The sequence below is a fragment of the Myodes glareolus genome, chromosome X (genome assembly GCF_982192425.1).
Source record: "Myodes glareolus chromosome X, mMyoGla1.1, whole genome shotgun sequence".
NCBI lineage: Eukaryota > Metazoa > Chordata > Mammalia > Rodentia > Cricetidae > Myodes > Myodes glareolus.
In genome coordinates, this window is record NC_142053.1 from 82,212,732 (window position 1) to 82,238,880 (window position 26,149).

Consider the following 26,149-nt stretch of genomic DNA (forward strand, 5'->3'; position numbering starts at 1 on the left):
AGCATGTCATTGCCTTCCAGAACTCTCAGCATCTCCCCAAGGATCCCCAGGCCAGGAAAGCCCTGTGTGTTCCTCAGTCGGGTTCACTCGCTTTCATCCTATTGGTCCTGGCCATCTGTCTCCTTCCTCTATCTCCAACCTCGGAGCTGCCTCTCTCAGGGGGTTCTGTGTGAGCTTTACACATTAAGAGCCATAGCTTGCTCCCTCTTCTCTCCCTACTGAACTAAGTTACTTAAGGGTAGGTATTTTTTTTTTATTTCTTCGTCTATGCAACCCAGCACTGCCCTTGCCGATGAAGTCAATAAAGGTCTGTTGAAAGCCAGGCCTGGTGGTGGGTGCCAGTAATCCTACCTATGTGTGAGGCTGAGGTGGGGGTGCCAGTTGGGTCCAGGAGTTCAAGACAGCTTATACAACATACTGAGACCTCTTTTCTTCCCCTTTCCTTTTCTTTCAAAACAATCTCACTATGTAACTTAGCCTGGCTCGAAATTTGTCATCCTCCTGCCTCAGCCTCCCCAGAGTGAGGACTATATGAGACACCATCTCTCTATAAAGTTTATTGGATGAATGAATGAATATTCAACTGGATTTCAGTGGAATATTAAAGGATTGAAGAAAAAGGTGTTTACTTGTCTCAAGGAAGGAGTTAGAGAAAGTGATACAAAATCCCATTGGAACTGTTTTCCCAAGAAAACAGTTTAGGGTGGAAGAGACATCTCAGTGGTTAAGAGTGCTTGCTGATCTTCAAGAGGACCTGAGTCCTGTTACTAGCACCCACATTGGGGCAGGGGACAACTCAATGTCCTGTAACTCCAGCTCCCGGGGACCTGACACCCTTTTTCTGGCCTCTTTGGGCACCCATACACACAGAGCATACTCTCCCCCACATACACATAAATTGAAAAATAAATCTTTTAAAAAGAAAACAGTTCGCCAGACAAAAAGAATTCTCGAGACATGCAAGCCAGTGTTGCTTTTCACATCAGTCACGAACTGTCAGCGAGGAGGCTGAATATGGCTTGCAGATGCCTTGGGCTTGGCCTTCTTTCTCCTGCACAGCGTTTTCAAAAGTAATGTGAGGAGACGAGCGTTGTGGCTGGTCATACCACAAGTTGTCTCAGACTTGGCTGCCTCCTGCCCATATGTTATTTGCCAGGGTTGGGGTGGGAAGTGTGACATCCCCAGGCCACTTGCTGGACCAAAGTCTTGCTGCTTAAGGGATGCTGTCCTTGGCTTGCTCACAAAGAGCCCTCATATAATGGGTGCCTTCAGCATCAAGGTTGGCCAGTTAGTTGCCTAGCAGCCACAAGTATGAAGAGCCAAGTGTCTGTTAGCCGCTGTTGCAAACCCTCTCAGGTATCCCTGGTAGGAAATGATGGGGAAGATGGGCAGGGCACAGGCAGCAGCTGCAGAGCCCAGGATTTCTCTGAACCCTTAGTATTCTCTGAACTCTTAGTACTGAAAAGAGAGAAAACAGAGACCCCAGGATCCCTCCCATAGCTCCTATCTCAGCAAGCGACTACATTCCAGCAAGCATGCTGGACAGGCGATGGTGATATAGCCTTAGCTGCAGAGGCTCTGGTATATCTGTAACTAAGATCCTGGCTTCAGGAACCCTGCTATTCACTCTGTGGAGAAACAGCACTTCTAGGGCCTCGGGGACACCTGGGTGTCTCAGGGAGGGCATAGGTCAGTCTGTGCGTTTCTGTGGCTTCTAGAGAGCACACTGCAAATTAGCAGGAGGAGGCAAGGAAACCTCAATGGGTCTGCCAGTGCCAGGCACAGGTCTGGCTGCCAGTTCCTGCCGCTCTTACCTACCTGACACTGGACTCTCTGGCCTTGTCCCTAGCCACCCTGTCACTGCCAGAGCATTGTGGTTTCAAGCTGTTCAGACTAAATCCACACACCACAGCCACGGGCAGGTTCCCCAACCATGTCACAAACACACACATAACATACAGCACGACCTTGGTCACCCTCCAATTGTGACTCATCTCTACATCCCCTCCTTCCTTTGTTTTCCTGATCTTTGGTCATGACCACAACCAAGCCTTGCCCAGCTGGCATCCAGCATCCTCTAACACCGGGGAGACCTGACAGCCCTACCACCCAAGCACCAGTCATTTTTTGCATCCCTCCTTCCTAAGTGTGTCTGTCACTCACTGCCTGGTTGCCACACGTAGGCTGTAGCCATGCAAAGGAAACCATTCCTAAAAAGCATGCCAAAGCGTTTCCCCCGGACTTTGCACTGTGTTTCATGAAGTTGCTTTGTAAAACTTACCTTCTCCATTCTATTTGATGTTGACAAACAGGACTATGAGAGACTTGTCTCCTTGAGTTCATAAGCAGCAGAGCAGGGAAGAACAGAGACAGCCAGGGCCAAGCCACACAGAGTCAATCTCGTTCACTGGGAAGCACCCTGGAGTTGTTCCAGGCACGTGAGCCGGCTTAGTCAGAAATGTGGCCTTTTCTTTCCCCATTGCCAGCCCTCCCTCCCTCCCCTTCCCTCCTCTCCCTGCCCCTCCCTTCCTTACCCATCATTTTGGAGCCTACAGCTACCCACATGCTGTGTACCAGCTACTATGATTTCCTAAAAGGACAGCCCCTCCCTAGCATCCACGCCAAGTTTAGGGGCAGCTCTACCACGGTGTGTACACAGTGGCTGCAGTCGTCAGCAGTTCCACTTTGACCCGGTGCCTGTCTGTGTCTCATGACGGGCCCACACCCTCACCATCCACCTACCTAGCTCTCAGTACTTCTTACCCAGATGCTGCCCAAAAGAGTGGGGCTCAGTTGGTGTCAGGGCAGAGCCACGGCTTCCAGCCACTGCTGTGCCTGTCTAACGTCTCTCAGGGAGCTGGGCTCTGCTGGCCTGTGGCCAGACAGATTTGCAGCTCATGTAGCCCTTGGGACTGGTTAATGCCAAGGAATTCAGTGGGGAAAATGCTTTCCTGATCCCCCGCCCCGCCTTGCCTTCTGTGAGTGGCTCTGTGGAGTCCCTCCATAGACTGGGCCATATCCAGCACACACTCCCATTCAACCCTCTGTCCTGGAGAGTACCCTGCCAGGCAACTTGGGCTAAATCCATACTTTGTGCTTCTAACCAATGCCCTCTGTATGGTCAGCTGACTGCCAATAGCATGCTGTGCTTGGTCCTTTCTGCACTGTCGACGGGCACCACTTGTGCTCGGCTATGGAAAGACAATCTCTTTTAATGGAATAGCATCTCCCTGCGCAGCTGACCACACAAGGCAGAGATACTGACGGCACTCACCAATGTCCTTCGGTGGGTGGGCTGTTTCAGGAGGCATGGGCAGTCCTGCCTGGCTGCTGTCTGTTGGCTGGCATTGCAAAGCACTTAGGCAGCGCACTAGCAAGTTTGGTTTCAAAGCGGGTCAAACAGAATTCCAGCCGTGCCAGAGTTGAAAGGGGAAGTAAACATGGCCTAATCCCAGAGTCACAAATGCCTCCAGGCCCTGAACAGCTAATAAAAATGATGGGGGGGTGGCAGGGGGAAGAAACGGGCTGTCACAGTGCACAACTAGAGCACACATGTGCTTGACACAGGCATTTCAAGTGAATTTCATGCACTCATCAACAAACGCCTGGGTGGGCCTCTTAGACCTGAGTGCGAGTTGGAAGACAAGAAGTTGGGAAATAGGAAGATTTATCCAAGGTCACTCACTGAGCCAGTGAAGGAGACTCTGCACAGCTATTTGACAAAGTTCATCCAACAACGGCTCTTTCACACACAAAACCATGAATTCATCTTTAATTATGTTGTTTGTGACACCAAGCTGGCCTCTACAATCCTCTGGGTGCTAGATAAAGCACGCTACTACTGAGGGACTCCCCTCCCGCGCATGATGTCTTTGTCACACTCATTCTTTCCTTCCCTCATCAAACATGTCCTGACCCCACCACATCCTAAGTAACCTTCCATGCAACCATAGATCCAAAGTATACCCGACAGCTGTCTATCTTTGGGAAGTTCTCTGTCCACTAGAGGATGGCAAGAGCTGAGCCGGGAGGTAGCCTGAGGGCAGGTAGTGTGGACCCTCAAGTGCCAAACTGAGGCTTTTGGATTTTATGAGAGTAGCAGCCTTGGAGAAGTCCACAGACAGCTGTTCTGGAGGCAGATCCATCTAGTAGCAGTGAGGAGATGAACTGGGGCCACGCCGTGGGGATGGAGGATTTTGGAGGTACAGTGGCGCTGATAAGCCAGGCGCCAAGAAGAAGGACTGAACAAAAAGATAGACCGAGATGCGGCCAAGGTGGGTGAATGTCTAGAGTCTCAATGGAGAGGAAGAACCCAGTGGTCTAGGGTTGGGGGGAGCAGATGTTATGTTTTTCTATGATAGCAGCATGAAGGTGAGTAAGAATCTAGATAGTCTGTTTCATGCTATTACGGCCTCGTCCCCTTCTGTATGGAAAATTGAGCCTGGGCCTTCTAACCTCTGGACTCCTTTATATGCCTGGAAGTGACCCCTGGGGGAATCCCACTCAGAGCCTCTGATTGAAATGGTCTGCCAATTTGACAAATAGTAATCAAATAAATAACTAAAATACATCCCCGCCCCTGGCCTCTTTCTGTCCCTCACTTCAAAACAGCTCTGTGGGAAAGGCAGTTTGGGAATTTCCCACATGTGTCTATGACTACAATGCCAGAGCCATGCTCTGAGTCAGCTGTAACCTTCAAAATTCAGAGTTTGCTTCCTATCAAAGGCAGCATGACCGGGAGAAGCACGGCGGTGCTATCAAATGGCTCCCAGTGTCGCCTCAGACACCACCCGGGATTTTTGTACTGGCTTTCCAAGCCCAAGACCTAGGCACAGGCAGAGACCTGCTAAGGATGCAGCTAAGCCAGTCACCTCAGCAGATGCCCTGCTCCCTCCACCCCAGGGACAGTTCCCGCTTAAGCTGCCCTTTCCTGTGCCCCCTGGTGAGTGAGCCAGAATCGCCATGGGGTTCCAAAAATAGATAATGACTTTCAGTCCAAACTTTGGTCCTAGAAAGGGGACTCAAAATGCTGTAAATGAAAGCAAAGCTGGAGGAATCATGGGCCTCTGGGAAAAGGATAGGGACTTTGGAGTCTAACTTGATTGCAATCCAGCTTGGGTCCCTCCCAGATGTGTGGTTTGGTCACAGTTTTCTCATGTCTCAAATCCCAAGGATGTGACTGGCTTCTCAGGACTGCCATGAGGCACAGCCCTGACAACAGTGCCTGCTCAGTAAACGCAGGCGCCATCCTTCACATCTGCTTTTTACAACAAGGGCTTTTGAAAACAAGGACAGACAGGAGTGGTAGCCCCACCTGAAATCCTGGCCCTCAGGAGGTGGAAGCAGGAGGGTCAGGAGTTCAAGGTCATCCTTGAACAAGATGAAGGCCAACCTGGACTACTTGAGGACTTGTCTCAAAACACTAAAATGAAAAAAAAAAGGAGCAAATGTTTTACTAAAATACTTCCTGGTGAGAGGGCTGGATAGAGAAGAGAGCCGAAGGAAAGGAGAAGGCGACCAGTATTTACCTCATCAAGCAGGGCTTGAGCGGCTGACAGAAACAGAAAGGTGTTAGTTACTGCGAACACCCCTCGGGTGAGCAGGGAAGGACTGAAAATGATGAGGGATAACATAATGACATTAAATCCTCACCCAGTTTAGTGGAAGTCAACAGAGTGCTCCAAATTGGTAAAGGAGCGAACAACAGTTGAGATGCTTCATTTGGAGAAACGAATAACTAAAGTTCTTGTCGGCCTTGGAGAGAAAGGACCTGATGTGAGGGCTATCACAGGCTATTGTTGTTTCTTTCTATGAGCATATTCAACTCTGGTTACTTCAAGTCCAGCCAGGAATAATATGGAAGTCTAGGGCGGCGCTCCTTGTCCAGAACTTTACCATCAGCGCCACGGGTGTGTCAGCCCCCTTTCTATCATGCCACAGAAGTCCCTCATCTGAGGCAAGTCAAAACCTAAAAGTGGGGGGAAATTCTGTCAAGGCTAATTCTTCCAAGAAGCCCCTGCTTTTTGTGTCAGTGGCCTGAGGCTCAGGTCAACTTGAGGAGGCCTTCATCAGACAGAGTCTCCAGTAGGAAAGCTTAGCATTCTGCACTGGGCTCCTTGTACAATGAACACTTAACATAAGCTGGCAAGCCTGGTGGTGACATTCTAGTGTGCTGGTATATGCTGCACGCACAGTCTTTATAACTCTGCCCTTCTCTTGCAGCCCTGCCTGCAAAGAGAAATAGATGGTAAAATTTCTCCAAACTGGCCTCACCCAGAAAGATCATTGCTGCCTAATCTGTACTCAGCAATCGTGTCCAATAAGAATGCAAAACCTTTTCAAAGGACAGTAAATTCAATTTTTTCATGTCTGACTGGGAAAACCAGAGGGATAATTTTGCCTATGTGACAGCTTAGGCTAGGCCAGGACCGGAATCTTCTGAAGCACTGTTATACATATGCAGACACACACATATGCACATACAATATAGTCACAATAGCTAAAGGAAACACAATTCCTATACAGATACCTCTTGGTTACTCCTTGTCAGGTCGACCATGGTGGCTCTGGATAGTCTTTTCCTTCCTTAAAAAAAACAGTTTTATTAAGATATAATTTACATGCTGCTCTTGGACCTATAATGCTCCCAAACGTCTGAGTTAAAGGATTGGTCCCTAGTGTCTTACCTTTCAGAAAATGTTGGAGAGTTCTAATTGCTCCACATCTCTATCAACACCTTTTATTGTCTGTCTACTAGATTATAGCCATCCTGGGTGGCGATGTGGATCAATCATAGAGCTCCTGCCTAATATGCACAAGGCCCAGTGTTCAAACCCCAATGCCACAAAAACAAAAAAACGGCACAAAAAAGATTATAGTCATCTTATTAGATGTGAAGTGGTACTTCATGTGGTCAAGACTCAAGTTTCTGTCAAGGATAATGATGTTTAATGTTTTTATGTTTGTTGGTCATTTGTATATCTTCTTAGGGTACAATCTGTTTGAATTCTTTGCTATTTTTTTTAAAGATTTATTTTATGTATGAGTGCTCTAACCGCATGCACACCTTCACGCCAGAAGAGGGCATCAGATCCCACTAGAGATGATTGTGAGCCAAAATGTGGTTGCTGGGAACTGAACTCAGAACCTCTGGAAGAACAGTCAATGCTCTTAACGGATGTGTCGTCTCTTGAGTTCATGATTCTCCTGCTGTGGCCGCTCAACTGCTGGGATCACAGGCATAAACCACCAACACTTAATTTAAGCCTCTACTTTTCTTCTGAGACAGGGTCTCATTATGTAGCTAAGGCTGGTCTGGTACTTACTATGTACTCTAGTGTGGCCCCAAACTCACAGCAATCCTCCTGCCTCCCTTGGCCTGCCAAGTACTAGGATTATAAAGTACTACCACTCCTGATTTATATCTAATTATAAAAGCAAGATTAAAAAACTAAAGCAAACTACGTGTAAAAGGGGCTTGAGTGTGCCGTTTTCCCACACCCAGAGAATGCGCTTTATCACGTTCACCCTCATTACCCCCTCTTTTACCTCCTTTTCCCACTCCCTGGATTCTGTTTTCTTAAAAGGTCATCTTCTACTTCCATTTCTTCTTTATCTAGATTCTATATATGAGAGAAAAATATTCAATTCTCATTTTTTCTCATCTTCAGTAAAATTAAAATCAGGAGTTTCATCCTTTCTCCTGAAAATAAGTGGCTTCTTTCTTCTTCACGGCCGAGGAATATTCCATTGTGTATATATACCAATTTCATTTTTCTTTTAGTGACAGGCCTTGGACTCACTCTACAGCCCTGCTAGGTTCTAATCCTCCTCCTTCAGTCCCTAGAATATCTAAGATTAAAGTCTTGTGCCATCAAGATTGACTCAGCACATTTCTTTATCCCATTACCCATTGATGGGTATCTAGGCTGACTGTCATGTACAGAGCTGCACCAAACACGGGGATGCAGGTACTTCCATTGTGTTCTGGCTCTGAGTCCCTTGACATTTACCCAAGGGTGTCTCGACATAGTCTGCTGAGAGGTTCCCATAGAAAAAGGTGGGAGACAGTATATTGATTTGCATACATTGAAGCAGTTTTGCATTGCTTGGGGAGATGGTTCTTGATCAAGATGGGTGTTCATTTGATCACTTGGGTTGAGTTCGCATTTAAGACACTTTTCACCCATGTTCATTCAGGAAAGTGGTCTGTAACTTTATTTTGGATGTGACTTTATATGCTTTATTTTCAACCAGGCATGAGTCTGAAAGGGTTCTTTCTTGTCCTTCCATTTTGTGAGTAGTTTAAGTAAACTTGGTGCTAATTCTTCTTTTTAAAGTCTGGGAGAATTCCCACGAGAAAGAAGCCATCCTCTGTGGGCTTTTCTCTGTTGGGAGATCATTTCACTTTCTTCATTGTGCCCTTTGAAGCTCTTTCTTTTTTCACTTTTGACAAAGTTCAATGTTTCTAGTTTTTTCTTTGTCACTTGTGCCTTTGGTGTCATATCTAAGAAGTCATTGCCTACTCAAGGTTAGGGAGATTTATGCTACCTTCTAAGAGTTTTAAAGCTTTAGTTCTTCCATGTACCCCTTTGATCAATCCATTTTGAGTTAACTTTTGCACATAGGGTCCACCTTTACTCCTCCCCTTCCCTCCAGATTCTCCCTTTTACTTCTGGGAGCAACAGCCTGGTTTTCCTACAGTGAAGAATGGGATCTGCCTCTAGGTGGAGACACGCTCGTCTCCCTTGCAAGTCTCCCTCAAGTGCTAGGCTGGTTGGTCAGGCCAAGGGCCTACCTAAGGGATCATCCGTAGGATGGTGGGATCTCTAGAAGGTGATGTGCTTTTTCTTCCCAGGATTCCCACCCACTAATGCAGCCGCTAGGAGAGACACCTCGAGATTCAGCTGGATCAGACGGCCTTTCTGAGTCCTAACTCAGACGGTGTAACTCTTCCTTTTCTTCTCGACTGTCTTTTTCTTTGGGGTCTTGGCCAGAGTCTAGGGATGCCTTTTAAACCCCCTGGTACTTTGTGCTTTCTTAACTCTTTCTTTTAAAGGTCCTCTTCTGTCATGGGGCTGCCTGCTGCCACTGGCTAATCTCCATGCCAGTGGATCTTAAATGACACCCCCCCCCACACCATTTATTTCTCCTCATCCCCCCAAGGGCAGTTTCGAGATTTGAAGCTCACTTACACTGGGATTTTTCTTTTCAGCTCCCCAATGCTTTGAGCGTCCTCTCTCTTCTCTTTCTCCCTGGTATGTGGCTAACTTCTTGGTCAGCTTGTCTCACAGGGTGACTTTCCCTCCTTCTGGTCTCCATTCTCCTCCTCCAGGAACCTGCAAGATTTCCAGCTTATCTGCACCGGGGATTTTCTCTTAAACTCTGATAAACTGTTCCTGAGCTTCCATTTGAGTTCATTCTCAGGTTCTTTTATTAACAAGAGAACCCTGACTTCCCTGGAATTGTATGGTGGCTCGATCAGGACTCCCCCAGATTTTTTACAACACTTTTTTCTTGCCTTCTAATGTGTTCATTTTCAGCACAGAAAATGAACTTGCTTCAGTACCATTAGACATCAGCTGGGTATTGGGATTAGGCAAAATCATAATTCATAATAACAGGAAATGTCTTCAATTAGGAATCTGTTGGTACTCACCTACTGTGATAGTTTGAATGAGAATATTTCTCATAGGCTCTGGCATCTAGATATTTGAGCCCCAGTTGATGGCACTGTATAGGGAGGTTTAGGAGGTGTGGCCTTGCTGGAGGAATCACACCACTAAGGGCATGCTGTGAGGTTTCAAAAGCCTCCATATTCCCAGTCTACTCTCTGATTTCTGTTTGCAGTTTGAGATGCGAACTCTCAACTCTCAGCTTCCAGCTCCAGCTACCATGTCTGTCCATAATGCCATGCTGTCTTACTGGATACCTAATCCACTGGAATCATAAACCCAATAAGTCCTTCCTGCTATAGGTGCCTCGGTCATGGTGTTTTAAAACAGCAGTAGAAAAGGAACTAATCTACCAATGCTACCTCTTCAATTTTACAGTAAACCTTCAAGTGAGACAGATGAACTTGCCCCGTGCTCCACAACTGACAAGAAGCAGAGCCAAGATGTGCATTGGACCAAGTCTCAGTGCTACAGAGCTGCAGAAATGCAGAAGTAAGCATCATTCTCCTATTGATCTTTGCACACTCATTATCTTTATGTATGTGTATGTGTTAAGTAATAAGTGCTTCAGACGCATGGGAGGAAAGCTACATGAGTACAGTTTGTGTGGTACATAGCTAGGATTGGACCGAATGTGAGACCAGAGTAGGCTGAAGGATGTCAGAGCCATGAGTAACCTAATAGCAGTATAAATGCAACCTCACCATTCATTGTCATTTTGGTTTGGGTTGGGTTTTGGTACTGGGCCTTTGCTCTGTAGCCTGGGATGGCCTGGAATTCATAATCCTACTACCCCAGACTCCCATGCATTGGGGTTCAGTGGGTGGGCCACTTCACCCACCCCAAACCCCACTAAGCATTGAGTAGGAGATGCATTAACACCTTCATACCTGGTGTGGCGTGCCGCTCTACATCTCCACTGCTGAATAAAACCGCTCGGGAAGCTTTTCTTCTTTTAGGATCACAGAATGTGGGGCCAAGAGTCCAACAATATGAGGGAGATTTCCAAGTAGCTGTCCTAAGAGTCTTGGCGCCAAGTGAGAGCCCTGTGGCTGAGGTTGGGACTAAAGCACTCAAGGGTGGGGGCTGGTAAAGCTAGGGAGAGCGGGATCCCTTCTTGAGGCATGCACTTCAATCAGAGGCTTGTAAGACATGGCAAAGTGAGGCCGAAACTAGCAAAGGAAACCCAGAGGCAAAGCTTCAGGCAGACCTCATGATTTCTTAATCCATTTCCTATTCTAGTAATGGGAGCTACTTAAATCAAGACTTACTATGTGCCAACTGCTGTACTAAACACTTCATATGTAGTAACCCATTTACTCTTATGACAACCGCACGCTACAGATTCTCTTTAAAATCAATTATTTATTTATTTTTATTTTATGTTTGGTGTTTTGTCTGCATGCATGTCTGTAGGTGGGATCCTTTGGGCCTGGAGTTATAGGCAGTTGTGGTGCTGGGAACTGAAGCCGGGTCCTCTGTGAGAGCAGATGTGCTCTTTACTGCCACGGCTTCTCTCCAGCCCTGCTCCTAGGTTCTTGGGGAGAAAAAGAGTAATTGTCAACTCTTCAAAATGGGACAATTTACCTTAATATTTGGGTTGCTTTCCTTTCTTATTCATCCAGTGGTTTGAGCAGCACCAAGTAGGTGTTTCAACAGGGCACAGTGGGCGCGTCCAGCTGCAGGCTTTTCCTTCGACTCTAGGATACTTCACAGGACCAGCCACGGCCTACTTCTCTGTCATCTTAGTTGACTAGAGGAGAGGAGCCCTGCCTTTATCAAGCTTCAAACCTGGATCCTGGGGGGAGGGTGGGTAGGAAGGGACTCCTGCTGTCTCTATAAAGAGTACTCAAGGCCAAGAGAGAAGAAAAGGCTCTTTTGGAAAGAGGCCCAGAATAAGCCTTGAGACATTGGTATGACGAGGGGGCCAAAGGTCAAGGAGGTAATGTCATCATGGTGGCCAGGCTGTTTGGAGAAGGAATGGAAGGTATTTACTGATGGAGGGAGAGTGGAAGGAGGAGAAGAGGGACTTGGGGAGAGACAGAGATTGGGGGGAGATAAGCAGGGAAGTGAGAAGGCAGTGTCTAAATTCATGATATTCTGGAAAAAGCTAAGAGGCCCCACTGCAGATGCACTGGGAAGCTGTGGGAGGAAAGGCTGTGCTCAGAATAGAGAGATAAAGAGGGGGGCATTTGGATACAAATGTGCTCAGGGAGAGTGCGTGCGTGGAGGCCAGGCTCAGAGAGGGAGAGGTCAGGTCACCCCTGTAGTGGTCACAGGCTGCAAGTCCTCAGTGTGTCCCTAGCCATCAATCCTGAACTAAAGGCAAGTAAGGGAGTGTCCCTAGGGATCAGGTGAGTGAGTCACTGTTTACCCCTTCAGCCATGTTAGCTCGAAAGCCAGGGAAAACGGCCATCTGCTCAGAACATCAAGGCTGTTCGGAACTGGGACAGACAGGATGAAGAATGGAGGACAGAAGCAAGGGCCGCTGGGGCCATCTTCTTTTTGACACACTGCCCTTTGTCACAACTGGCCATTCTCTTGAACAAATTGTGGGGCTGAGGAGAGGCCCAGTTGGGGAGCCGATTATCCAGTCAGGAAGGCACCTTTCCCAGGGTCACCACCTTACTGTGTCCTCCAGGGAGGCAGGAGCAAGTGAGGCAGAGAGAAGGGACAAGGACTCCCCAACCGCCAAGCAGTTCAGAGGCACAGCGGCGCCACACTCTATCCATCTGCCGCACAGCCTACTGTACTTTGTAGCCTGTCCTATGTGCTTCTAGAAACCAGAGGGGGGCTATTTTGTGTTTTTGCCAATATTTATTAAAGACAATTTCCCCACCCACCTTCATAAAAATGAAATTGGAATTTCAACGCCATAGTCGCATTAACAGCGAAGAAGTCCCAACATAACCCCCAAGCAGTTCCCAGGGATGAGATTCTTTCTGCTGTTCCAGGTTTAGAGTGATTTACACATAATTACTAGTGCTTCCCCTCTGATTAGCGCCTGCTTTCTGGAGAGCAGCTCCTCTGCGAAGCACCTCCAATGATGTTTTCGGCTGGTTTTTGAAATAAGCCTTAGATTGGAAACCTAGTTTATCATTTTGTGTGCTTTCTTTTGCGCCTGCATGAAATCCCAGATCTGGACTTGATTGAATTCTAGGAGAGATAATATGTGGCAGAGTCTCCAACCAAAGAAACATTTTTCCACTGGAAAAGTGCGAAGGGTTGGGACTTCCAGGAGGACTGTGTGGGAAGCTCATTTTTCTCGCCAGGGAAATAGGCGAAAAATTTCAAAGCACCTATTTAGAGCCTCTGGCAATTGTCCTCAGAGTACAGACCAACGGAGAAGTATTTATCCAAGGAAATCTACTAAGTGCCGGCAAGGACCTCTAGGCTGTGGCATCTGCACTACAGTCCACAACAGTTCTCCCCAGCGACCCTTTGTAACCAACTCTGTGTGACTACTCTGGGTGGGCAAGGCCAAGAAGACACCATTTGCTCTTCCTCACTTCCCAGTTTAATGGTGACAACTCCACTCCTGGAGCATCATCTCCCTGGGTCAGTGTGACAGACACTCCATTCCAGGTGAAGCAGCCTCTCCCCTACACAAACCCCAGTAACAGGGCAGAAGTTTTGTCCTAGGTCCTGCAGGCAGGCCAAACACACTGGCCTCAATCATTCCCAGCCTACTCATAGGATGGAGGGTCGTATAAACCAGCGGAGGAGGACTGGTATTACTGTCTTCTCAGTGTCCATTCATAGGGCAAGAAGTATCAGTCTTGGAGATGCAGAACCGGTCATCACCAGTTCCAGTATAGTGGCCCACAGCCCCATAGGAAGGTGGTAGGATGGAGAGTTTCACAGCTCTGCCCTATGATTATTTAGAAGAAACCATGGAGAAGTTCACACGTAAGAGCATTGTTTGACTATTTGTACACTGTGTGATTGCACATTGCTGTGATTGGTGCAATAAAAAGCTGAACAGCCAATAGCTAGGCAGGAAATATAGGTGGGATTTCTCGGAGAGAAAGGAAGAGGAGGAGGAATCTTAGGTGCACAGGAGATATCAGGCACCACACATGGAGATGAAACAGGAGGTACAAGATGGAAGAGGCAACACTACATGGCAGAATGTAGATTAATATAAATTGGTTAATTTAAGTTATAAGAGCTGGTGGGACAAGCCTAAGCTAAGGCCGGGATTTCATAGTGAATAAGAAGTCTCCAAGTAGTTATTTGGGAGCTGGCTGGAGGGACAGAGAAAGACTCATTACAGCCTGCAACAGTGAGACAGGGCATGGGGCAGACTTGGACACAGTCTCAAACCACATGCAGATGAATGGATGCCTTACCAGCCCACAACCTCTGATCTGACCCTGATGGAAGAGTTAGCTGCTTCCACCCAGGAGCCACTCTTGGGAAACCAGGCTTAAAGCCAAACCACACCGATCCCTGGCAGTCTTGAAGACTACTAGTATGCCTAAGATTCCACCCCTTTCAAGAATGACTTGGGAGAGAACATTTAAGCTACTTGTTTCTGGTTGGACAGGAGGCACATTTCAAAGCTTCCCAACCTGTGATGGCAGAGGCCAAGCCACACCACTCACCTGAGCACTCACCCACCAGGAAACATAGTGAGAAGAGATTTTTTGATCTGAACAAGCAACAAAATATATACAGCCTCAGAGATATGTGGGACACCATTAAGTGTACCAGCACATGTACATGAGGAGGAAGAACAGACAATGTAAAAAAAAATTCCAAACCAAAGCAAGCAAACAAACAAAAAAAACCCAACCTAATTTGATGGAAAATACTAATAGCACACCCAGTTCAATGAACTGCAAGGAACATCAACACATCAAGATTATTGAAATGCCGAACTATTCAAACCCATGTACAAGGAAACCCCAGGAACATGAAGTAACAGTTAACTTCTCAACAGAGCCATGAGAGGGCAAGAGGACATGATGCAGCCAAAGCGCTAAAAGAAAAATAAAACGGTTAATCCTTAAACCCAATAAAAGCACATTTTATAAACGAAGGCAAATGAAAGACCTCAGGAAAACAAAGCCGAAAGAATGCTCTGTTAGCGTCCATGCTTTTTAAAACATACTAAAGGAAGCGTTTCACACCGACAGGGGATGACACCGAACAGCATTGTGCAGTTATGCAAATGACCTCGAGCCCCAGAAAAGGCAATTATGACATAATGAGGATTGAGGGTGTAGCATGGCCGTGGGGTACTTGCTTAGCGTGTTTAAGACCCTGGGTTCATGGGGCTGGAAAGATGGCTCAGCAACTGAGTGCTTCCTGCCCCTACAGGGGACCCAGAGTTCAGTTCTTGGCATCCCTGTCAGGTGGCTCACAACCCTCTGTAAGGTCCTACATTCTCTGGGTACAATCTCCAGCATTTCTCAGAGAAAGGGGGAGGGGCTAGTAATAATAAACATATTTTTTATTTAACTGATTTTAAAAGTAATTTCATAAACAATGTCTATAAAATTATATTTTATTTCTTATTATGTGTAAATAAACCAGTTTTGAGAACAGCATGAAGGAGGCAGTTAGGATAAAAAACATACAGAGCGCATGCGCTGGCATAAGGCCATGACTGAAGATGTCCAATGTACAGCAAGAAATGAAGAGGACCAGCAGTGCATTTCAGGAACTTCAAAAATTGATTTGACTTCTCCTGTCTTCTCATATTTTCTCTAAAAATACAAGACTATATAAAGCAGTAATTATAAACAGGTATTGTTAGATTTTAAATATACATGGGCATACAATAATAAAAGCACAAAAACAGAGGGAGAAAAGGGGGCTACATAAAGATGCAGCTCCTATACCTCATTAGCGTTGGTTTAGTATAAATATGTAGTAGATTTTGTCAACCTGTGGAGGCTTGAAAAAGAAAAGTCCCCCAGAGACATATTTGAACACTTGCCCTTCCGTTAATGGTGCAGTTTGGGGAAGCTGTGGCACCTTTAGGAGGTGCAGCCTAGCTGGAGAAAGTACCCCATTGGGGGGTCATATTTTGAGAGGTTGTAGTCTAGCCTCACTTCCGATTTATTCTGGTTCATGCTTATGGTTGAAGATGTGGGCTCTCAGCTTCCCACTGGGGCACTTGCAGCCCTGCCTCCCCTGATATTATAACCTTCCCTTCTAGAGCTAAACAACCAAGTCAACTAACTTCCTTCCGTCTGTAAATTGCCTTAGTCCCAGAATTTTACCTCAGCAACAGAAAAGGAAACAATACAGAAGTGGGTACCGGGAGTGGCTCTTGCTGTGAAGAACTTGACTATGTTCCTTTTGGAAGGAATGTGGAAGATTTTGACACTTTGGATGAGAAAAGCCATTGAATGCTGTAAGCAGAGCTTAACGGATCCTGGAAGACAGCAATCCTGAGAGAAATGCAGACAATAGAGGCGTGGGTCGGGAGGTTTCAGACGGGAACAGTATTAGCAACAGGCCACTCCTGTGAGATCTTGGCAAAGAAACTGGCTGCTTTTTGCCTGTGTCATAAGAACTTGCCTGAGGCTACGTTAAAAAAAATTATGGTCTAATTTCTTTGGTAAGGTCAAATCCGTGGCATGGTTGTTATTGGTAATACTTATGTAGGTCTCCAATGAAAAAGAAATTGCAGGACAGAGAGAAATATAAAATGTACAGTTTGGAGAGAAAAAGTTTAATGTGACAGGCAAGGCATGTGTGGGAAGGGAGGCTGTAATTGTTAAGCAGAGGAGTCCTGTTTTACTCTAAGCGGAGGAGTCCTGTTTAACTCTAAGCGGAGGAGTCCTGTTTTACTCTAAGCGGAGGAGTCCTGTTTTACTCTAAGCGGAGGAGTCCTGTTTTACTCTAAGCGGAGGAGTCCTGTTTTGCTCTAGGACCATGGAAAGGGTGCCCACAGGGCAATATTCCACCCAACTAAGCTTCCAACTTGTGAAAATGGGAGCCCAAGTGGTTTTCTGCTACTGGAAAGCAATTGCTTCACCATGGGAAGGGCCGTTACTAATGTAAATCAAAGGAGTGAGGGGCCGCCCCAGGCTGGCAGCCGAACTTAGCGGTACTGGCTTTGGAGGCATCAAAGATACAGGGATAAGGAGACTATACAATTTTCTTCCGTGGTTTCAGAGAGCTGCTGCAGCCAGGCAAGGTGTGGCAGTGCTGGAGTCACTGTGAGAAGAAGGCCCTGAGAGACCAGGAGGTCACAAGAAGCCATTGTACGCCACTCTAATAGTGGAGCCTGAGTACAGTGGAGACTCCGAGATGTTGGAGATGTCAGAGGTGTGGGGCATGCGTAGGGGAGAGCTGCCTACAGGGAGTGGGGCCAGCTCAAGAGAGACACGTGGCAGGCATTAGAGTCTTAGGCACAGCTGGTGCAGGAGAATTGTCTGTATTCTGTCAATCATGTATTTTAATAAAACGCTGAGTGGCCCAGCAGGAAGTATAGGCGGGTCAAACAGATAGGAAGTAGAGGTGGGGCAATGAGAATAGGGATGAGGAAGTTTCCTCCGCCAGTTCTGCCCAGACCACTGGAGAGAAAAGATGTAAGCTGCCCCGCTGGAAAAGGTACTGAGCCATGTGGCTAACATAGATAATGATAATGGGGTAACATAAGTTATAAGAGCTAATAAGTAGCCAGAGCTAAGGGCCAATCAGTTTATAATCTTATGGAGTCCTGTGTGTAATTTTCTTTGGGGCTTGTGGGCTGTGGGGTACCAGGTGGGACAGAAACCCCAACAAGCCGGCCCCTCATGTTACACACAGCCACCTAAGTAAGGGACACAGAGCTATAATATTTGGTATTTGCCCTTCTGGATATCAGTATTGCTTTGGCCCAGTATCTCCCCACTATGCCCTCATCCCTCCCTTTGGGAATGGTAATGTGTCACTGTAATGTTGGAAGTATATACTAAGTATATATTTTGCTTTTTGATTTTTCAGGGGATCACAGTTAAGAAATTGTCTTGAGTCTCAGAAGTGACCTCGGACTGTAGGTTTTTAAACAATGTTGAAACCGAAAGACTGTGGAGACTTTTGAACTCAGTGCACTTTGCATCATGAGATGGTCATGGGCCTAGGAGAGCCAGGTGTGGATTGTGGCAGTTTGAGTGAGAAATGTCCCTCTTAAGTTCACATATTTGAACACTTGGCCCTTAGCTGGCGGCACTGTTTAGGGAGGTTCTGGAACCTTTGGGAGGGGCAGCAATGATGAAGGAAGTATGCCAACTGGAGTGAGCTTCGAGAGCGCACAGGATAGCCACATTTCTGGTCTGCTTTCTCTGTTTTATGTCTGAAGTCTAGCTCTCTCAGCTTCCTGCTCTGACTGCTTGCTGCTGTGCCTCCTCCATCTTTACCGATTCCTCTTTTGGATCCATGTGAAAATAAACCCTTTCCTCCATTTTGTTTTTTTAATTTTTAATTTGCTTTTGCTTTTGGTCAGACATTTTATTACAGCAACGAAAAAGTAACTAATGCATAACCAAAATGTATATTCCAATACTCAAGTCAATTAAGAAACAATTAAGAAAAACAACCCCCCCAAGTTAAAATCAGAACAAACAAAAAGCCAAAGACAAAAAGTCCCCAAAAGTGAGATAAAAATACTGCAGTTGAAAAAAAAATCACTAAATGAACCAGGAAACACTTACTTAATATGAAAGAAGTCAGTAAAAGAACAGAGGAACAAAACAAGATGTGACATGCAAGAATAAAAACCAAACGGCCTAGGAAACTAAAGAACAAACTAAATTCAAAGCAAGCAAGAGAAATAATAACAAATAAAAGGCAATAAATAAGGGAGCAAGAAAACAATAGAGAAGATCAACGAAATCAGAAATTAGTTATTTGAGGGGAAAAAGGCAAATCTTTGACTAGACCAACAGAAAAATAGAGAAGACACAACACTGCTGACATTATGGAACTAAAAAGAAGTGAATATAAAACTATGAATAACTATGTGGGAACAAATTAGAAAAGTAAAATGAAATAGAAAAATTCCCAGTGAGAACAGCTTCTAAAATGGGCTCAAAAGGAAGGAAAAACATGAATATAGTAAAACAAATAAAAAGATGGTATCAACAAATGTGAAGCTGCCACATGGTAAAGTCCTGCTCAGGTTATCGCACTGATAAATTCTACAAAATCTTTCAAAAATTCAATACTCAAGTTTGGTACGGTGGTATGCACCTGTGTTCCCAGCAGGCCTAGGCAGGGGGCCAGTGAGTTGGAAAGTAGCCTGAGCTACATAGAGAGTTCTAGGCCAGTTTGGACTGCACAGAGAGACCCTGGCTCAAAACCAAAAGGAAACAAACATAGAAAGTCACCCACCACCGCCACAGTCCCTACATAGAACCTGAAACCCCAAACCTAAACAAACAAATCAAAAACCTCAAACACCAAGTTTGGTTTCTAATTTCCAGTTGAGCATATAAAAAGCTTTACAAACAAACAACAACAACAACAACAAAAAAAAAAAACAAAATCACCACTCTGCCCTAACAGGTGAAAAGCTGAATGCATCGGCAACTCTCCTTAGGGCCAGCAGAGAAGTCCCAAGGCAAAGGCGCTGCATTAAAATTGGAGCAGGCACTAGACACAGAGAATGCCAACTTGAGGTAGCAGAGGCTTGCCAGCATGTTGGAGTACCACACATATGTAGCCCCAGGTACTTGGGCTGCTGAGGCAGGGAGATAGATGACTTGTGCCCAGGAGTTCTGAGACCAGGTAGTACACTGTGACCAGACCGTGACTCTGAAAGACAATGTGTGTGGAAGGCGGTATGGAGGTCTCATAAGCAGAAAACAGTACTAGGGAATGAAATCTGAATTGTCAATTGACTGATTACTGAAAGTTCAGTGAGGACAGAGGCTAGCTACTAGCAATGTTTTGTGGGCCACAAAGCACACATTCAACCACCTTTCCACTTTAATGGACAAGAAATTACATGCAATCTACTCAGATCACAGTGGGGTGAAACTAGAAGTGAATAACAGAAATCTGTCTGCAGAAACCTCAATATTTAGAGATTAAAATCAAACTTGTAAATAACATACAAGTCAAAGAAGGGATTTCAAAAGAAATAAAAAAAAATGCTTTAATCAAATGGCAGTGAAACTACAACTTCCAAGATGGGCAACATGCAGCAAAAGCAGAGCTTCGAGGGTGAGTTACAGCACTGAGTGCAAATATCAGAAAGGAAGGAATGCAGAAAAAGCAATAACCTAAGCTTAGCCCATCAGAAATTAGAAAGGGACTAAATTAAACCCAAACTAAATAGATGAAAAGAAATAATAAAAATTAGAGCAAAATTAATGAAATTGAAAGTAGGAAATCATTAGAGAAAAATCAACAAAGCCAAAGATGAGTTCATTGAGAAGATCAGTAAAACCAATAACCCTTAAGGCCAGGCAAAGGAAAAAAAAGATGGCATGGACTATCAATGCCACAAATAAGAGGGCATCATTCCTGATCCACATGCACCAAAAGAAGAAAGGAATTCAGTGGTCAACTCTATACCCTCAAATTCAACACCCTAGACAAAACCAGTCAATTCCTTTAAAGACAGAGCCTGCCAAAATCCACACAAAGAGAACTAGGTGATATGAATAGGCCTATATTTAGTAAAGGAGCTTTGTCACTAATACCTTTCCCAAATAAAAAACACCAAGCTTGGATTGCTTTAGTGGTAACTTCTACCAAATATTTGTTGGGGGGGGCATGTATCACTTTTCTAGAAACTAGGGGGAATATTTCTTGATGCATTCTATGAGACTAGCATCATCCTAATACTAAAATCATACAAAGATAAAGTCAAATTCAATAATGTAGAAAAAGAATTACACATCACAATGACGTGGGATTTAATGCTAGGTAGGAAAGACTGGTTCAGCATTTTAAAAAATCAATCAAGGTACTCTAGAGGCAGAGCCAGGAGTTTGGAGGTAAGTCTGGACTACAAAGTAAGTTCCAGGTCAGCAGAGTTACACCGTGAGACGCTGTCCTGAAACATCAATTAAGTAATGCAATTGATTACTTGATAATGTAACAAAGAAAAAGCACAATAATATTAATAGATGCAGAGAGCTGGAGAGATGGCTCAGAGGTTAAGAGCATTGCCTGCTCTTCCAAAGGTCCTGAGTTCAATTCCCAGCAACCACATGGTGGCTCACAACCATCTGTAATGGGGTCTGGTGCCCTCTTCTGGCCTGCAGGCATACACACAGACAGAATATTGTATACATAATAAAATAAATAAATATTAAAAACAAAAAAAAACAAAAAAAATGTTTAGGGGATAAAGTTTTTAAAAAAAATATTAATAGATGCAGAGAAAGGTTTTGATGAAAATATCAATGTCCAGTCACAGTAAGACCCTCAGCACACTAGGAGTAAAAGGGCCTGTGTGGCAGTGCACGTTTGGAAGCCCAACGCTACACAGAGGCTAAAGGATTTTAAGTTCAAGGTAAGCCTGGGTTCCATTGCTAGACCCCCATCTCAAAAAAACAAAAAGAAAAGAATCTATAAAATACCTACAGCAAACACACTTAATGGTGAGACTCTGAGGAGCTTTCCCACTAATATCAGGAACAAAAGCAAGGATGTGCCCTCCCGCCACTGCTTTCCAACAATTTACAGGGAATCGTCGACAATGCAATAAGAAGGAAAGGGTAGGCTGGGCGGTGGTGGCACATACTTTTAATCCCAGTACTCAGGAGACAGAAGCAGGTGAGTTAGAGGCCAGCCTGATCTACTAGAGCTAGTTCAAGGATAGTTAGAGCTGTTACATAGAGAAACCCTGTCTCAAAATACACCTCCCCCAAAGAAAGAAAGAGTGAACAAAGAAGGAAGGGGGAAAACTCTACTCATAGATCACATGATCATAGAGGTAGGCAATGTGAAAAAAAACAGTGAACTCTGACAACTAATAGCAGTTATCGCACGGTTACAGGACACAGGGTTGACTTACAAAAGCCAACTGCAATGAGTAGGTGGAATGTGGAACTAAAAACACATTACTGTGGTGCTTTCTTCAGGAGCATGTAAAGTTGAGACAATACAGAGATTAGTGTGACCCTATGCAAGAATGACAGACAACATCGTGAAATGCTTCATAGTTTTAGTATATCCTTACCTCAAACTTATTAAGATATATATCAAATATGCACAACTTGTTACATACATTCACCTTATTTACGCATTGTTTTAAAAACATATTACCATATATTAGCATTCCCAAAGTATCGAACATCTGAGTAAAAATTTAACATCAGCTATACAACGTCTGTATAGAGAAAAGTATAAAACCATAATGATAGAAATCAAACAGTAAATGGAGGAGATACTCTGTGTTCACAACAGGCAGATTCAACATTGTCAAGATGCCAGTTCTCTCCGAGTTCATCTACAGTTCTATGCGATTCCAATAGAAATCACAGAAAGTTATTTTCTGAATCTAACCAAACTAGTTCTAAAGTTTTATATATAGAAACACAAGTGTCTCAGAATAACCAACTCCATATTGAAGGAAAGGAACAAAGTTGGAGGACTGGCACTAGCCAACCCCTGAGAACCTATGTAAAGCCGCAGCAATCAAGACTGTTGTTAGTGACTGAATAGACAGATAGACAGAACAGTGGAGAACAGAAATAGGCCTACTTGAATCAGTCAACTGCTCTATGAGAAAGGGACAAAGTAACATGATGGAGCAAAGAAATCTTTCCAAAAAATTGTGCTGAAACAAGGCATCTATGTACCAAAGAAAGGAAGGAGGGAGGGAGGGAGGGAAGGAGGGAGGGAAGAAAGAAACACAAACTTCACACAAAAAATTAACTCTTAATTGTCCACAGATCTAAATGCAAATCACAGAACCACACACCTCCTAGATGGTAATATAATTCAAACTCTAGATGGCCTTGTATACAGTGATGATTATTTTCCCCTCAATTAGTAGTTTACTTACAATGCTAACAGCTTTCTTCACCTAGGACTTCAAAAAGCCAAAACAAACACACAAACTTTAGTTTTCAGAGAGCCTTTGGATTGATAGCAAAAGAGTAGCAGTTGTGGAGTTCTATATAAGCCCCGTCTTCATAGGTGCTAAACAATGGCCACATATCACACCACATCACATATCACAGCATCACACCGGAGCTGGACATTTGCTATGATCAATAAATCTGCACTGCAATGACTATTAGACAAAATGCCAAAGGCACAAGGCATGAAAGAAATCATTGATGTGCTAGATGCATTAATAGTAAAAATTCTAGACTGGAGATATGACTCCATGGCAGAGTGCTTATCTAGCATGCCTGAGGCTCTGGGTTTGAACTGTAGCACCACAAAAAAGGGAAAAATGGTAATCGTTCTGCTCTGCGAAGGGCACTGCCAAGAGAATGGAAATGCGAGCCACAAACTGGGAGAAAATGTTTAGAAAAGACATAGCTGAGAAAAGCTGCTAGTCTCAGATATACAAAGTCACAAGAATGGACCATAGGAAAATGAAGAACATGATTTAAAAATTGGCAAATGATCTAAATAACAGCTGCCAAGATGGTGTAGCAGGTAAAGCTTCCTTTGTCTGACCATTTGAGTGCAATGCTGGAATCCCATAGTGGTACACATCTCACACACACACACATCTTTCTCTCTCTCTCTCTCTCTCTCTCTCTCTCTCTCTCTCTCTCTCTCTCACACACACACACACACACACACACACACACACAATAACAATGATGATGATGACCACAAGACGATGAAAGACCTGAACACTTCACAAAGAAGATATACAGATGGCAAATAAGAATATGAAAGAATCTTCAAGCTGGGCAGTTTTCAAATCCCCTAACTTGGAAGGTGGAGGCAAAAGATCAGTTGTTCAAGGGCATCTTCAGCTATGTAGCGAGTTTGAGACCAGAGTGCACTACATGGCACACTGTCTCAAAAAATAAAAAGAAAGAAGAAATAGTCAACATTATGTCATTAGAGGATTATGACTTAAAACAACGATGAAACATTAATATCTAGTATTACAATGATCAAGATCTAGAACATGACACGACCAAGAATATGGAGCAACGGGAGCTTTCTCACTCTTGGTAGGAATACAACATGGTGCACACAGCTGGGGAGATAGTTTGGCAATTTATTAGAAAACAGTACAATCTTAGCCTTCACATGTATGTTTGTAGTAGCGTTGTTAATAACTGCCAAAGTTTGGGATCCACCAAAACGGTCATTAGTAGGCAAATGAAGAAACTAAGCTGCCACCAGACAATGGCATATCATCCAGTGCTAAAAGAGATGAGCTACCCAGCTTGGGTTAGTGGCCCTATCTCAAACAACAAAAACCAAAACAAAACAAACAAGAAGGAACTGAGCTACCAAGCCATGGAAGAACATGGAAGAACCTTAAACGCATATTGCTAAGTGAAAGAAACTAATCTGAGAAGGCTATCCTATAGCATAAGGAGGTGTCCCATTTAGCAGACTCCATTCAGGTAAAACAACGTCCTTGACTACGTCACATAAAAGAATCTTGAGAGGAATTGGAGTAGAGCGAAGTTAGTGAGTTTGTTCAGCAGAAAGAGAATAGTACCGCTTTTTGTTTAAGTGTGGACCTTGAGAGAGAAAGGGAGAGAGATGCACCTTGAGTGTCTCAATGACTGTGTTAGAAATAAATTGGGAGCCAGGCAGTGGTGGTCCATGCTTTTAATCCCAGCACTTAGAAGGCAGAGGCAGGTGGATCTCTGTGAGTTCAAGGCCAGCATGGCCTACAAAGCGAGTTCCAGGACAGCCAAGGCTACACAGAGAAACCCTGCCTCGAAAAAAGAAAGGAAGGAAGGAAGGAAGGAAGGAAGGAAGGAAGGAAGGAAGGAAGGAAGGAAGGAGAGAGAGAGAGAGAGAGAGAGAGAAGAGAGAGAGAGAGAGAAAGAAAGAAAGAAAGAAAGAAAGAAAGAAAGAAAGAAAGAAAGAAAGAAAGAAAGAAAGAAAACTTGGGAGCAGACTACCAATCCAACTAACTTGTCTCAAAAGGAAATTTTACGCTTCAAGAGGGTGCACTTGGGAGAGCAAGCACATCAAGACAGGAAGTGAACTTGGTTTTTCTTCTATGGCAGGTGGTGAGTGCATCTTTTCCCTATTGGCTGGGGTCTGACCTCACAACTTTTCTTGATTGGCTAGTTTTAAAAGACTCAGCATAAAAGAAATGATGCAAAGGGGAAAAGGGGTCACTGCTCTAGGCCTTCTTGAAATGCAGAGGTGACTTTGGGTTAATGAAGGTTTTACCAGCTGGGGTGGGGGCTCCAAATACTGGCATACAAGTCTTATAAAGCAATAGATTAAAAGATTGGAATTTCTTTCTGTAAATGCAAATTTTACAGTGTTTTATAGAAAAGACCAATATTTTCGGAACTTTATTTATTTTATGTGTGTGGGGTGTTTTGTGTCATGTATGTGTATGTACCATGTATGTGCTTGGTGCCTTTGGAGACCAGAAGAGGGCATCAGGTTGACCATGTGGGTGCTGGGAATTGAACCCAGTCTACTGGGCAAGTAGCTTAGCCACTGAGCCATGTCTTGGGCCCCAGGAAAGACTAACACTTAATGTTACTTACAGGCGTAAGGTTTTGTGACTTGTGAAGTTGCATTGCTCAGAGGATATAATTGACAACCAGGTTCAAAGATTAAGTAAAAATTAAGTAAAAATAGATGAGCTGCTTCCCTTTCTCTTCTCAAAGAATTTGCTTTTTGTAAGTGAAATCGTAAGGTGGCTTTATGAGGCACATTTAGGCTTAAGGATGAGGGAGGAGTTGCTGATGCTGCTCACCTGAAAGAGTGCACACATTCTGGCCTGAAGCAACAAGGTTTACACGTTGATTTTATTACTCTTGTTTAAGGCATCTCTTAGAAGAGGAGAATGCTGTCTCTGTAGGTTATCTTTATTTTGTCAGTGGTGTTGAAGTCTTTGACTCTCGTTTTTCCCGTTCCATAGTGCTCTAATTTTCCCTGGCTTTCTATCCCGCCTAGATATGACATTTCAGAAAAACTCAAACTACAGCGACAGCAAAAAAAGATCAGAACTTGCCTGGTGTTATCGGGAATGAAGAATGAGTGGGTAAAGCACAGAGAACGCTTAGGGTAGTGGAGGGGTCCTGTGTGATAACAGGAGACAATTCAGACCGCTGCACATGGGTACAACACCAGGGGTGGACAGCAATGCAAACTGTTAGCGTCAGTGATAACGATGTGTCATCAGCCAAAACGAATGTGTACTGTCTGCATTGGAGGAGGCAGGTCATGATGTATGCAGGAGGGATGTGAGAAGGTTCTGTGGGAACCTTAAAATCACTAAGTAGTGTAATTTATAAAATCGTGAGTCCCTGGAAATGGTCCTAAAAGCATGCAACGAATGAAAAAGAAGCCACTTATTCAAGAAAATCTACTAAATTTCAGTCTGAAAAGTGAACCTG

At 44.5% G+C, this 26,149-nt stretch overlaps 1 protein-coding gene and 1 pseudogene across 1 annotated transcript in view; one reads left to right on the forward strand and one right to left on the reverse strand.

Annotated features, from left to right (window-relative positions):
• The window catches only part of Nhsl2 (NHS like 2), a 256,229-nt gene that overhangs the window by 168,571 nt on the left and 61,509 nt on the right, over positions 1 to 26,149 (reverse strand). The gene's annotated exons all lie outside the window — the stretch shown is intronic.
• Positions 21,702 to 21,797, forward strand: LOC125389525 (U6 spliceosomal RNA; annotated as a pseudogene).